This window comes from Dermochelys coriacea, chromosome 14, assembly GCF_009764565.3.
Source record: "Dermochelys coriacea isolate rDerCor1 chromosome 14, rDerCor1.pri.v4, whole genome shotgun sequence".
NCBI classification, from domain to species: Eukaryota; Metazoa; Chordata; order Testudines; family Dermochelyidae; genus Dermochelys; species Dermochelys coriacea.
The window spans coordinates 36,051,806-36,066,622 of NC_050081.1; the positions used below are offsets into that span (position 1 = coordinate 36,051,806).

Below are 14,817 nucleotides of genomic sequence, written 5' to 3' on the forward strand. Positions count from 1 at the left end.
GAAACCAGCGAGCTGGGACTATTCCTGGGTCTGCCCCTGGCCCGCTAGGTGATCTTGGGCAAGGCCCATCAGCTCCCCATGCCTCAGTTTCCCATCTGTAAAGTGGGGGTCATTCTTTGGGGTTTGCTGATGTAAAGCCCTATTTAAAAGCTGGGTCTTTTTGTGCTTCTCTAGCCACGGCAGCATATCAGCTGTTAATATCGGTGTGAACATCAACACACTAAATGACCGCTCCTCCAATATTTCTCTTTATGATCAAAAAGCTAGGAAATTCACTGACAAAAAACTTCATTAACACAGGACTAAGGCTGCCTGGTGATAACTCGTGCCCTTCCAGAGGGCAGAGTTCAGGGGGAAAAATCCTTCTGAAAACCAGGCAATATAGAATTAAGGTACATGCCCAGGCAACCTTAGCTCTGCCCCCCTGGAACTGGCAGCATCCAGGGGGAATTATCTGCACTAACTCACTTTGTTAGGGGTAGCTGTACTGAAAGGTGGGGGATCCCTATTCAAATCCCTTTTCCCCATCCAGGCAGAGGGGGAATTGGCCTGGGATCTCCCACATCCTGGGTAACTGCTCTAACCACTAGGTTGAAAGTTATAAGAGAGCGTGCCCCTCCCAACAGCTGTTCTGGGTGCAGTTGGGGGAGATCTGACCATGAATATGGCTGTTGTGACAATTGGCCTATCACTCTTGCCTACTTAGGAGTTCACTGTGGAAAGTAGGTCAAGTTATTTTCAATAGAATACGTTCTAAACGTATGCAAAAAGAAGCATCCAGAGAGACTAAGTCCAATCAACACAGGGAAAGTTGACGTGATACAAGGCCTGTGTTGAAATTATGCTGGGTGAAAACAGTAGAGGTGGAGACAGAAGTTAATAAGCCAAAATTGGTGAGACAGATATTAGGCCTAATTGGTGGACAAAATAAGGAGGGAGATGAACCCTGCCTCTTACTTTTTTCCCTTCTGTGGTATCTTAAAAAGAGACTGGAAATAAGATCAGCTCTCTTCTCCTGTCCCAGCTTGCTTCGCCTCATCTTCCCCCAGCTCATCCCCCGACCTGCCAGCACTTCATCTCATCTCGACTCATCTAAAGGACTTGTTCTTGTTTAGGGAACTTTGTTTTCACCAGTGAGTGCTGAAAGTCATCGCTTTATCGTGAGGCTGGATCTCAGCCCACCAGTGGGGAGATGGAATTACCAGCACCAGGAAGGTGCATGAGATCCTGTATTGTATTCCCTTCCCTTGTTGTGTTATTTTCTGCCCCACTGTTTCTTTCCTCTCATCCTACCTCGCTCTCTTGGTTTCTTGTCAAATCCTGAAGTCAAGTATATTGCAATCATCCAAACCTGCCTTGTCAAAGGAGAAAGGATGCCATCAGATGACAGCCCTGACCAGTTCATAACTAACCAGATCAAGCATCCACTTGTAATTAACCAGTAGTCCAAAAACATCCACAAAAGCCATATTTCACCCATCTTCTTTGTCCTGTCTCTCCTTCACCCTATCTGTCTCTGTTCAGAACAGGATATGTGAATGCCATTCCCATCAGGACTGAGACTAAAATGAACCACCTCCTTTTCAGCAAAGAAAGGTTTCCCTGAAAATAAGAGACTCTAAGATTTTTGACTCCAAAAGCAGAGAGGCTTTGATAAGCTCTACGTTTGTTTTGCATAATCACTTGACTGCTGTTTCCTGATAAAGGCCATACATAAGAGCGGCCATACAGGGTCAGACCAAAGGTCCATCTAGCCCAGTGTCCTGTCTTCTGACAGTGGCCAAGGCCAGGTGCCCCAGAGGGAATGAACAGAACAGGGAATCATCAAGTGTTCCATCCCCTGTCGCTCATTCCCAGCTTTTGGCAAACAGAGGCGAGGGCCACCATCCCTGCCCATCCTGGCTATAGCCATTGATTTTGATTTTGGCCTATTTTGATTTCTTGTTCTTTTCTTGTGTTTAAACAATAAACTTTCAATTTGAATGGACGGTTTTGGGTGTTGGCCAAGTCACCGAGTGAAATCAAGGGCTCTGTTTAAAACTATCCCTGAACCCACCTATTGCTGTTTAATGCTTGACACAGAGAGTTGATAAACACCTTGAAGTCTTTGGGGCTTAGAAATCAAAGTCTATACAACTGAGCCAGGAGGACCCCAGCTATCTTTGGCTGGTTGGGAGATCGTATTGAGGCTTAGGTGTGAGACCTGCACCTGATGCTTGCCTCAGTTCCACTCCAGTCTGGTCACTTTGGTTCCTGTATTTGACATACACCAAAGCTCTGCTGAGTTGATCAGACTCAAGCGTAGAGGGCGGGTGTAGGGCCTACCCCTCACCCAAAGCTACGCAGCAAACCTCTTCCTTTGTAGACATTTACCCGTTTGCTACACATTTTGGGATTGGCTTGGTCGCTTTGCAGGAACAAATCCCTCTGCAGCATGCTGAATGCATGCACTGTCATTGGACAACTTACTCTTTACCTCATCTTATGGTCCAGGCTTCTCGTGTCCATTGTAGATGGTTCCCTGGGGGTTCCCCCTTATTTTAGCTCTTACAAACATTCTGCTTCCAGCCTGCTGATTTATTTACCTCCCTAATCGTGTCTCCTGAGAAATTAGGCCTGACCCGTGAAGTCAGGCCTATGTTCCACGCTTTTGTTTTTCTTTTGTTATATTAGTATTTACATAAGAACATAAGAATAGCCATAGTGGATCAAACCAAAGGTCCATCTAGCCCAGTGTCCTGTCTTCCGACAGTGGCCAATGCCAGATGCCCCAGAGGGGATGAACAGAACAGGGACTCATCAAGTGATCCATCCCGTCACCCATTCCCAGCTTCTGGCAAACAGAAGCTAGGGACACCATCCATGCCCATCCTGGCTAATAGCCATTGATGGACCTATCCTCCATGAATTTATCTAGTTCTTTGTTTTAGTTGCATTATATTTTAGGATTTTTGTGTTTGTTTTTTGCAGTGGACTACTTAGCAACACAATTTTAAGGCTACAGTAACTGTAATTATTTGAACCACCATTAATACTAGGCTTAAAATACTAACTAGGAGGTGGAAGATTACTTCTTCTGGTACAGCCCACCAGGTGTAATTCCACATTGCAAACTTGCTTTGCCTTTAAAGCATGTTTTGTCATTTTAATGTTGCTTTTATTTTAATTTCATTTAAAAAAAACCTCATGGTACAATAGATATATATTTCCTTTTATTACCACAAGAAATTTAGGTGTGAAACAGAACATAGGTCAATTCAATTAACATTTCCTGAGTCCATGCCAGAAGTGATCCTTTTTATCCCCCAGACGATGTTTGTTATCACCAGCATAGGCAATTTTTACATTACTAACATTTCAGTGTTTTAACCCTGCTGTCCAATTTGGAACCTCTTTTCCCAAAGCAAACCCTTGTGCCGGCAACTTTGTCTGTAAGATGTTACACCTGCCTGTGTACATTTCCCAGGTGCAAACAGCAGAACAAGTCTGGGAGTTTTTAGACTTTGTGCTGTTTTCTAACAGTATTTGATTAGGGAAAAGAAACTTTTTTTATATACCACATCAGTTGCAGTAGTTTTATATTTAACTTCCTGCTATCAGACCCTTGTCAATTTTTTTTATTATGTTGCACCAACTGTTATTTTTATTGTATTAAATTTTTAACATTTCTGGGACTAAAGAGGACAAGGTTTTTTACTTCATTTTACTTAAGGCTGCTTTTATTTTGTATAGCATGTCTTTGGCACATGCTATTAGAACACATTGAATTAATTTTATACTTTTTTAAAAGCAATAACAACATTATGTATATTATAACAAAGCTTTATTAAGGAGGGTTTTTTCTCATTTAATGACTCCAGTACTTTGTTTCCAGTATTTTTCTGTTGAAATGATTGGTTATGTTTTTACAGAATATTTATGTCACCTTGGTTTTAGAGTATCATACTAGTTTTGAACAGCTGTGTGTGCGTGTGTGTGTGTGTGTGTGTGTGTGTGTGTGTGTGTGTGTGTGTGTTTGCTTGCCATCCCCTCCCTGCCTTGGCAATTTTATGTTTTGGCAGTATATTTTAAAGTATATGTTTTTCTTTAGAAAGTTCTTTTAATGGTTTTTAATGATATTTCACCAAATTTTAGTGGGCATAATTTTTTATGCAGATTGGTAAAATTTAGTAACACAGACACATAAATAAACTGAAGATTTTTGTGTAATATTTTTAATAGGCTTTAACCCTAAACTATTTGAACTTGTTTTTAGTTTCAGACATTTCAGTTTGCTTTTTTTTTTAGTTTAGTTTTTTGTTTTTACTTTCATAGTAATATTTATCTTACAGTACAGTTAAGCAGAACTTTGGGATAGGATTTGAATGGTTGGCGGGTTTTGACGTGTTTTTGAATGCCCACTGCATCCTTTAAAGTAGCTTCATTATTTATAATTAATAAACTGTTTAAAAAAAAAACCTAGAATTTGGATGGCACTTTTGAATGGAAATTTGGTGCTTGGGCTTCACTCCTTATGTTTACTGATTTATTTTATTTTATTGATGCTGGGTTGCTTTTTGCTTTTAAAACACACTTATCCAGTGTATAGTGGGGTGCAATGTATACCGAATGTAATGTATTATGTAAATGTATCCAAAGGAAGGAGGTTTGGATGTGTGATATACCCTGTACCCACCCCCTATGTTTGAGTCTGATCAACTCAGCATAGCTTTGCTGTATGCCAAATAAAGGAACTTGAGTGACAAAACCGAAGTCAAACTGAGTTCTTGGGGAACTGAGTGAAAGATGTCTTGCAGGCTATCCCAAAAACACTCACTGTTAAAAAATGTACACCATATTTCCAGTCTGAATTTGTCTAGCTTCAACTTCCAGCCATTGGATTGTGTTAGAACCTTTCTCTGCATTTGGTCCCCAGGTAGGTACATATAGACTGTGATGAAACCACCCCTTAACCTTCTCTTTGTTATGCTAAATAGATTGAGTTACTGGAGTCAATAAAGCAGATTTTCTAATCCTTTACTCATTTTTGGGACTCTTCTCTGAACCCTCTCAAGTTTATCCCCGTCCTTCTTGAATTGTGGGCACAAAAACTGGACACAGGATTCCAGCAATGGTCGCACCAGTGCCAAACACAGAGGTCAAAATAACCTCTCTGCTCCTCCTTGTGATTCCCCTGTTTATACATCCCAGGATTGCTTTAACTCTTTTGGCTAGAGTCCTACTGGGAGCTCATGTTCCGCTGATTATCTGCCACAACCCCCAAATCTTTTTCAGAGTTACTGCTTCCCAGGATAGAGTCCCCCATTCTCTGTTCCTAGATGTGTACATTTACATTTAGCCATATTAAAATGCAGATTGTTTGCTTGCACCCAATTCAGATTCCTCTGTACAAGTGACCTATCCTCTTCATTAATGACCGCTCCCCCAAATTTTGTGTCATCGGCAAATTTTATCAGTGATGATTTTATGTTTTCTTCCAGGTCACTGATAAAAATGTTAAAAGGGTTCCCCTCCTATGGCGGCTGTGACATTTTTTAGTTAGGTGTGGTGTAAGCAGAGCAATGGGTGTGATGCAGGGATTGCTGGGGGGAAGAGAGGGGTTGGAGTGGTGTGTGTTGGAACAGCATGGGGGGATCAGAGCAATGAGGGGGAATACAGCAGAGAACTGGAGTAGTATAGGAAGATGTAGTGGGGGCTCTGCCCTTTTGCCAACTTCCACCCCTTGGGGCCGTGCAGTGGCACAGCTACTGAGGGGCCATCACAGCCCTAGCCAAAGACACGTGTTAAGATAATGGACCATCCATACACTCTGCTTCTGGAAATCCAGCGCAATAAATAAAGGGGGATATGATGGAGGTCTATAAAACCATGACGGGTGTGGATAAAGTCGATAAAGGAGTGTTATTTACTCCTTCTCCTAACACACAAACTAGGGGTCACCCAATGACATGAACAGGCAGCAGGTTTCAAACAAACAAAAGGAAGTATTTCTTCACACAAGGTACAGTCAACCTGTGGAACTGTTTGCCAGAGGATGTTGTGAAGGCCAAGACTATAACAGGGTTCAAAAAAGAACTAGATACATTCATGGAGGATAGGTCCATCAATAGCTATTAGCCAGGATGGGCAGGGATGGCGTCCCTAGCCTCTGTTTGCCAGAAGCTGGGAATGGGTGACAGGATGGATCACTTGATGATTCCCTGTTCTGTTCATTCCCTCTGGGGCACCTGGCACTGGCCACTGTCAGAAGACAGGACACTGGGCTAGATGGACCATTGGTCTGACCTAGTATGGCCATTATTATGTACTTATCAATACAGCTCTGAGGAAGAACTGGGTTTGCAAATAGTATTTCAATGACCCCTCGATGACTAAGGGATCTTCCTCAAAGACCTGTATCCTCTGGGGGCCCACAGATATTGACCGAGCCAAACCACAAAGGGGCACCTTGCAGGGGCGGCCAAAGCTCCTTAAAAGTGTGGGGGGGCCCGCTGCTGCCTGAATAGTGGCCCCGCCCCCTGCGCTGTCCCTCCCCCTGAACCTCTGCCCTCACCCTGCCCTGCCCCTTCACCCAAGGCCCCACCCCCATGCTGCCTCTTCCTCTCAAGACCCCGCTCCCCCCCACTTGCTCCTCTCCACTCCCTCTGCCCTGTTGCTCGCCCTTATGGATGGTAAAAAGTGATGTGGCCCCAGGCCCCCACCCTGTTCCGGCACCCCTAGCACCTTGCCCTTCAGCGACATACAAGGCAGAGTTGGGGGTGGAGAAGGGAAGTGGCATCATGTGTGTCTTCCCCTATAAATACCCCCCATCCTCCAAAACATTTTCTCCTCCTGGCTATTCCACCAGGCTTCAAAAAAATCTGCCCCCCTCCTGCCCCCAGCCGATTTGAATGGAAAATGCCAGCGGAGGGGATTTCCCCTGCAGACAACGGCTTTTCCCTGCACAGTCATAGAAGGGCGTGAAAACCCCTAGCTCTGGCAGCTGTGTAACGTGCCATCTGTGATGCTCAGGGCTGGGGAAATAACAATTCACAGAGGCTTCCAGGTCACCCCCGGATCCATTCCAGACCATTTTTACTGGTGATTTGAGACAAAAGAGTTTGACAAAACTAAATTCAACTTTATTGTGCCAAAGGTTGAAATAAAAAGGTTGAAGCCCCATCCCCAGCTTAGCCTGGTGCATTTCAGCCCCGGCATCAGCAACAGCAACCTCTTGCAGCTGGGAGAGTAAGTGCCAAGAATCCAGGAGACACACTGGGATCCGGTCCTAGAAGCAAATGCTCCGCAACCCAGGGAAGCTCTGGTTAATCACAGAATCTCAGGATTGGAAGGACCTCAGGAGGGCAACTAGTCCAACCCCCTGCTCAATCCCCAATTTTTGCCCCCGATCCCTAAATGGCCCCCTCAAGGATTGAACTCACAACCCTGGGTTCAGCAGGCCAATGCTCAAACCACTGAGCTATCCCTCCCCTCTCTGGGGGGGGGGGCTTAGAGAACGGGGGTGAATTCACAAGGGTGCCAGCATCTCCACTCCCAGCTGAGGCTTTTATTCTTTTGGGGACATCCCTGAATTGTCCACGAGAGGAGGGAGAAAGAATCTCCATTGTCCCCAAGCAGGACAGGGGCAAATGGGGAAGGGGTGACCAGCAAGCTTCCTCATGTCTATCTCTCCGGCCTCAGCGATTGGGATAATTTGGTTCCATGCCTGTTGAGATCCCGGCCTTCCTTCTCCACTTGGCTCAGCCACATCTTCACAGCAGCAACGTTCATAGCCCTTTAGAATTTAGGGATTTTTTTCGCCGGACGCTCTAGGGACCTTTTTCGTTTCTTTCCGGCCCTGGTACAGAAAGTTAACATTTCTCAGCCTCCGCTGTTTTGGGCTGTCAGCAGAGACTGATTAAGGTCTCTTGGGGCTAGGGTGACCAGATAGGAAGCGTGAAAAATCGGGACGGGGTGGGAGGTAATAGGTGCCTATATAAGAAAAAATCCTGAATATCAGGACTGTCCCTATCAGGACATCTGATCATCCTACCTGGAGCTCTGGACAGAGCAAGTGGTGGGGGCACCGGGTGCCGGAACCGTGCCCCCCGCTTCTACCTGCGGCCCCGCCCCCATTCCGCCCCTTCTGTCTGCAGCCCTGCCCACAGCCTTACCCTGTTCCATCCCTTCCCCATGGCCCATCCCCTGCTCCACCCATGGCCCCACCCCATTCTGCCCCTTCCCCCACCATGCTCCCTCCCACCATCCCGCTGCAGCCCCGAGACCTGAGAAGCTCTGTGCACCCACTGTGGTAGCGCTCCTCCAGACCTGGGGCCACGGCCTGGGGAGATTTTTTTCCAGGGGCCCCAAATTGGCTGGGGCCCTTGGGCAAGGCGGTAATCTGCCATTGGATGTCACTTTCCCAGCTCTCTCTCTCCCTCTGCTACGTGCTCTCCCCCACCCTGAATGTATCTCCTGTCGCTGCAGGGGTCAGGTAGGACTTCCCTTCCCCATCGCAATCGCTGCCTCGTGGACCGCGATGCACCTGTTCGCCCGTCGGAGCTCGCGCTGATCCACTCCAAAATGTCAGGGAATGGTCTAGACATCACTGGGCAGAGCCCTGTTGATTTGGAGGAAAACGCCAGAAACAAACAGCAAAACCGTTTGCGCTTTACAAAGTTGCTCCTTGCTCTCCTGGCTGACAGCTGAGGGGCGGATGCTCAGCCAGTGGGGAGGGGCGTGAATGAGGCTTGATGTCGGCCTTCTTCCTAGCTGGATCCTTCCTGCCCCCGAGTCTGCTCTGTCTGGGGGGCAGGGAGCGCGGATACTAGCCAGCCACACCTCCCTTCCCACCCAGGGGGAAGAAATGTACTTTGGAAGGAGGTGGGGAAAGGAGAGACACACAGATGCCTTGGTGTAGGGTGAGGAAGGATTGAGGGGCACCCAGAGCCCCCTGGTGTGGGGTGAGGAGGGATTGGTGGCACACAGCGCCCCCTGGTGGGGGTAAGGAGGGATTGGGGGCACACAGAGCCTGTGGTGGGGGTGAGGAGGGATTGGGGGCACACAGAGCCCCTGCTGGGGGTGAGGACAGATTGGTGGCATATAGCATCCCTGGTGGGGGTGAGGACGGATTGGTGGTACACAGAGCCTGTGATGGGGGTGAGGAGGGAGTGGGGGGCACACAGAGCCTCTGGTATGGGGTGAGGAGGGTTTGCAGGGTACACTGAGCCCTGCTATTGGGGAGAGGGGACTGGGAGACCCTGCCATGGCTGGATGGAGGAATAAGGAGACACAGAGTCTCTGCCTCGGTGGGACAGGGGGAATGGGGAACACAAAGAGAGTCTTTAGCATGAGGGGGAAAATGGATATCCCTGGTATGGGCAGAAGGGAGGTCACACCCAGCCAAGATGGGGAAACACACCTCAAAAACTGCTGCGTGACCGAGCAAGGTGAAATGTACACCAAGAAGCTCAAGCATTTGGTTCTCTCACCAGCTCCACCTGCTGGCACCACAGCTTGGTCTACACAAGAAAATTAGGCCAGCTTGTCACTTGGGTTGTGTTGCCCCACTTTACTGTTCCGTTCTCCTCAGCATGAGCGGTGACTCCTGGCTGGATTCTCTCTCTATCCCAGCAGGTGATGGGATGTTATGGGAGAACCAGGCAGGAAAAAATCCACAGCAGGAAGGTCATAAGGCAATGGAAGCACATGGGGCCTTTTTAGGAAGCTCCATAGAGAACATTTCCTAGATTCTTGGAGAGGTCAGAGGGGCAGCCGGGGAAGCAGCCAAGGAAGAAAGTTATTAAATCCCCTAAATTTGGAGGAGGTTGTCGGGACCTCAAGAAAACCACAGCCCAGCAGAGAATCTCCACAGAAGAGAGAAAAAACAAACACCGAGTGTGGGAAAAGCTTCAGTCGAAGCTCACACCTTATTTCCTGTGATGAAATCCATTCCTGAGCAATGTAGTTTAAGCCAACCTAAGTGCCTGTGTAGACAGCACTAGGCCGACAGAAGAATTCTTCCATTGATCTAGCTACTGCCTCTTGCAGAGGTGGATTAACTACAGCGATGGGAGCAGCGTAGGTAGTGTCAACGGCCACTTCAAGTGTAGACAAACCCTACATCATGACCTGGGAGAGAGAGGTTAACGACAAACAGAGAGGCATCTCTGTGCTCAGAAGGGGAGGAGAAAGAACACAGCTGCAATGGATCGTGACAAAGATTTTACTTTCCCATCCCCGGGGAGGAGGCGTTATCCTAAATGGGGTCTAGCAGGCCTACCCCAACTGGGAGCTCAGTTGTTGGACATGTGTCTTGAGAGCAGCTACAAAAGCTGTACTCCCCCCCCCACCCTGTTCCTATCCCCTCTCTTCTCCGCTTGTCTCTGCCTGTTTTGTCAAAAGCCGGGGAAGTTCCCACCATTCCCAGCACACGAATCCAAACGCAGGCACAGAACAAACTCTTCCCCACCAAGGACTATTTGACCACATGAGTGATTCTAACTGGTATCGTCTCTCTGGAACGGGGACACCGATAAGGTTGCATTAAGTTAATTTTGCATCAGCACTCCGTTTCAATTTCACAACGTTTTAATTCTTTTTTTTTTCTCTTGGAAATGAATAATTTCCCAGAACTCTGGCATGAATTGTCCACCACTTGCCACAGGCTGAAGCAAATCCAGGTCTCTGTACTCAGGACCCCAAATCAGGTTTAACTGTTTAAAGCTCAGAGACAGGGCCAGGCAAAGACTTTCTGGGTTCGTTTATTCCCTCAAAATTAACACAGCAGATGGGACGATCCAGAGCAAAACATGGTCATTATAAAGGAGCCTGTCAGGGCAATGGGGGAGGTCACAGGAGGGGCATGAATCCGTCTCGCAGCCAGGTTCCCCCCAGGTTTCTTTCCCTGCAGAAAAATGTTCTACACTCGGCCACGCTTGGAAAACTCGGAGTCGCTTTATTCCAGCACAGACCCACCAGGGCTAAACCCACATTTTAAACCCGACTGGTCTACACTTAAAATATAGGTTATCAGAGCTCAGAGGTCCCCAAACTGTGGGGGAGGAATGTTCAGGGAGGGCATGATGGGGCCCTCGGGGGATGGAGAGAGAGCGCCATCCAGCCCCGCCCCCAGCTTTGCTCTGGCCCCGCCCCCAACTGTAGCCCCAGCTCCAGGTACCCTGTACCTGGTCCAGGCCCAGCTGCCAGTCCCCACTGCAGCCTGGCTGTGGGTCCGCTCCCAGCCCCGTTCCTACCCCGGTTGAGGCCGCCCACGGGGAGGCGGGGAGAGAGTACCACCCAGCCAGCATCGCTCCCAGCTCCACCCCCAACCTTGACCCCATTCCCAGCCCTGCCCCTGGCCTGAGACCCATCCCCAGCTGCGGCCCCAACCTCGGCCCCCTTACCCCTGTCTGCACCCCCCGCAAGCCACGTCCCTGCTCCTGGCCCCAGCTTGGGTGGGGGGCATGACCCTGAAAAGTTTGGGGACCACTGACACACCTACTTCTCTCAGTGCAGTGTGGAAAATCCACACCCCTAGACATTACACCAGCCTAACCCCCAGCATAAACCAGCTAGGTGGACGGGAGAATGCTTCCATTGGCCTCACTACCTTCGGCTGGGGAGGTGATGGTCCTCTGTCGATGGACACTGTCGCTGTGTCTACATGATAGGGTTCTGCCCACAGAGCTACAGCACTGTCCCCCCTTAAATTGTCCCCCCAGGGCAGCGCAGCACCCCGACTTGGCAGAGGCAGGAACTGGCTTTTCCAGTCTCTCACCTTGTTCCCAGGGCAGTTAATCTGCCCAGGGATGCTGCAGAAGGAACTGGGAACCTCTGACCCCACTTATGTCTCCTTCTGCCCCTTTCATCTCAGCTCTCTATTTTCATAGATTCATAGATACTAAGGTCAGAAGGGACCATTCTGATCATCTAGTCCGACCTCCTGCACAGCGCAGGCCACAGAATCTCACCCACCCACTCCTACAAAAAACCTCACCTATGTCTGAGCTATTGAAGTCCTTAAATCATGGTTTAAAGACTTCAAGGAGCAGAGAAGCCTCCCTCAAGTCACCCATGCCCCATGCTACAGAGGAAGGCAAAAAACCTCCAGGGCCTCTCCAATCTGCCCTGGAGGAAAATTCCTTCCCGACCCCAAATATGGCGATGAGCTAAACCCTGAGCATATGGGCAAGATTCACCAGCCAGATACCCAGGAAAGAATTTTCTGTAGTAACTCAGATCCCAGCCATCTAATATCCCATCTCAGGGGATTAGTCCTATTTACCCTGAATATTTAAAGATCAATTATTTACCAAAATCCCATTATCCCATCATACCATCTCCTCCATAAACTTATCGAGTAGAATCTTAAAGCCAGATAGATCTTTTGCCCCCACTGCTTCCCTTGGAAGGCTATTCCAAAACTTCACTCCTCTGATGGTTAAAAACCTTCGTCTAATTTCAAGTCTAAACTTCCTGGTGGCCAGTTTATACCCATTTGTTCTTGTGTCCACATTGGGGCTGAGCTGAAATAATTCCTCTCCCTCTCCTGTATTTATCCCTCTGATATATTTATAGAGAGCAATCATATCTCCCCTCAACCTTCTTTTAGTTAGGCTAAACAAGCCAAGCTCCTTAAGTCTCCTTTCATAAGACAAGTTTTCCATTCCTTGGATCATCCTAGTAGCCCTTCTCTGTACCTGCTCCAGTTTGAATTCATCCTTTTTAAACATGAGAGACCAGAACTGCACACAGTATTCTAGGTGAGGTCTCACCAGTGCCTTGTATAATGGTACTAAAACCTCCTTATCCCTACTGGAAATGCCTCTCCTGATGCATCCCAAAACCGCATTCGCTTTTTTCACAGCCATATCACATTGGCAGCTCATAGTCATCCTATGATCAACCAATACTCCAAGGTCCTTCTCCTCTTCCATTACTTCTAATTGATGCGTCCCCAACTTATAACTAAAATTCTTGTTATTAATCCCTAAATGCATAACCTTACACTTCTGACTATTAAATTTCATCCTATTACTATTACTCCAGTTTACAAGGTCTGTTTATTTTAGTCTGCTGTCTCTGGCTTCTTCCCTCCCACTCTACCTGGCTGTTGTCCTGTCCCAGGGGCATTCCTCTTCCCATAGGTCAGTGCATCTCAGTACAAGCAAAAAGAAAAGGAGGACTTGTGGCACCTTAGAGACTAACAAATTTATTTGAGCATAAGCTTTCGTGAGCTACAGCTCACTTCATCAGATGCATTCAGTGGAAAATACAGTGGGGAGATTTATATACACATACAGAGAACATGAAACAATGGGTTTTATCATATATACTGTAAGGAGAGTGATCACTTAAGATGAGCTATTACCAGCAGGAAGGGGGTGGGGGAGGAAGAAAACCTTTTGTGGTGATAATCAAGGTGGGCCATTTCCAGCAGTTGACAAGAACATCTGAGGAACAGTGGGGGTGGTGGTGGGGAAATAACATGGGGAAATAGTTTTACTTTGTGTAATGACCCATCCACTCCCAGTCTCTAGTTAAGCCTAAGTTAATTGTATCCAGTTTGCAAATTAATTCCAGTTCAGCAGTCTCTCGTTGGAGTCTGTTTTTGAAGTTTTTTTGTTGAAGGATAGTCACTCTCAGGTCTGTAATCATGTGACCGGAGAGATTGAAGTGTTCTCCGACTGGTTTTTGAATGTTATAATTCTTGACGTCTGATTTGTGTCCATTTATTCTTTTACGTAGAGACTGTCCAGTTTGACCAATGTCCATGGCAGAGGGGCATTGCTGGCACATGATGGCATATATCACATTGGTCGATGCGCAGAAGCTCTAGGACTTGCAGACACAGGGGGAGCAGAGAAGGGGGTGAGCAGAGGCTCTTTGTGCAGAGTCACTGTCCTGCTCTGTGTAGTGTGAAAAACTGCTGTCTTAATTGGCTACTTAGGCTGAGCATGCTCAGTAACATCTGCTGAAGCCACTGCCCTTCACCCTGCCCTTATTAGCCATAAGATTCTGCTGACTGCTTTTTACAGGGATTAGAAAGGGGGCAAATCAGAGGAGGGGGGTGGCCAGGTTCTGAGCAGGGGACAGAAACTGACTGGTCGGGGGGGGGGGGGTCAAGCAGCTGGAGTCAGGGTTAGGATAGGGGCTGAAGGGCAAAATCAGGGAAGGAGACAGGGTTAAGCCCAGGGGTGAGACGCTGCCAGGGGGTGACAGAGGGTAAAACCCCTGCACAAGCAGGGGCAGAGGGGGTAAGAGTTACCCCGGTGGCACTGAGACCCCCGTGTTTGCAAAAATAGGGTGGTGGCGGGGGGGGGGCAGAGGGCCTTTTTTATTTCCCCTCCCACAGACAGCAGGGGCTTCCCAGGGCTGGGCTCTTAAAGGCGCAGGCACCCCAATGAGGAGTCACTGCAGCTCCTCTCCCTCCTAGTGAGGTGCTGCAGGAGACTTGATTCAGTGAAATATTTTCCCTACGCCCCTCAGAAACAAAGACTCCCTCACCAGCGTGTCTGACTGCCTAAAGTCTAGCAGGTTTCAGAGGAGCAGCCCTGTTAGTCTGTATCCGCAAAAAGAAAAGGAGGACTTGTGGCACCTTAGCGCCTAACACATTTATTTGAGCATAAGCTTTCCTGAGCGACAGCTCACTTCATCAGTACACGTGTGCACCAGGCAGGGTCCTTTGGAAGCTGAAGACTTTCTGCTTCCGTCCCACGCCACTGTCAAGTTTGAGCAAATTAGGACAAGTCAGCAAATAAGCACAACCTCCTGCATCAGAAACGGCTGCTGGTTACAATTTGCTACCCCATACCAGTAGCCGATTGGGTCCAGTAG

General features: G+C 48.0%; 1 protein-coding gene and 1 pseudogene across 1 annotated transcript in view; one reads left to right on the top strand and one right to left on the bottom strand.

Moving 5' to 3' along the window:
* The window catches only part of LOC122456607 (zinc finger protein 239-like), a 34,102-nt gene extending 25,077 nt beyond the window's left edge, over positions 1 to 9,025 (top strand). The window contains exon 3 of the transcript XR_006275579.1: positions 8,467 to 9,025. The gene's annotated coding sequence lies outside the window, so the exon portion shown is untranslated. The remainder of the gene's footprint in view (positions 1 to 8,466) is intronic.
* LOC119842653 overlaps positions 1 to 14,817 on the bottom strand; it is a 1,040,433-nt pseudogene that overhangs the window by 106,021 nt on the left and 919,595 nt on the right.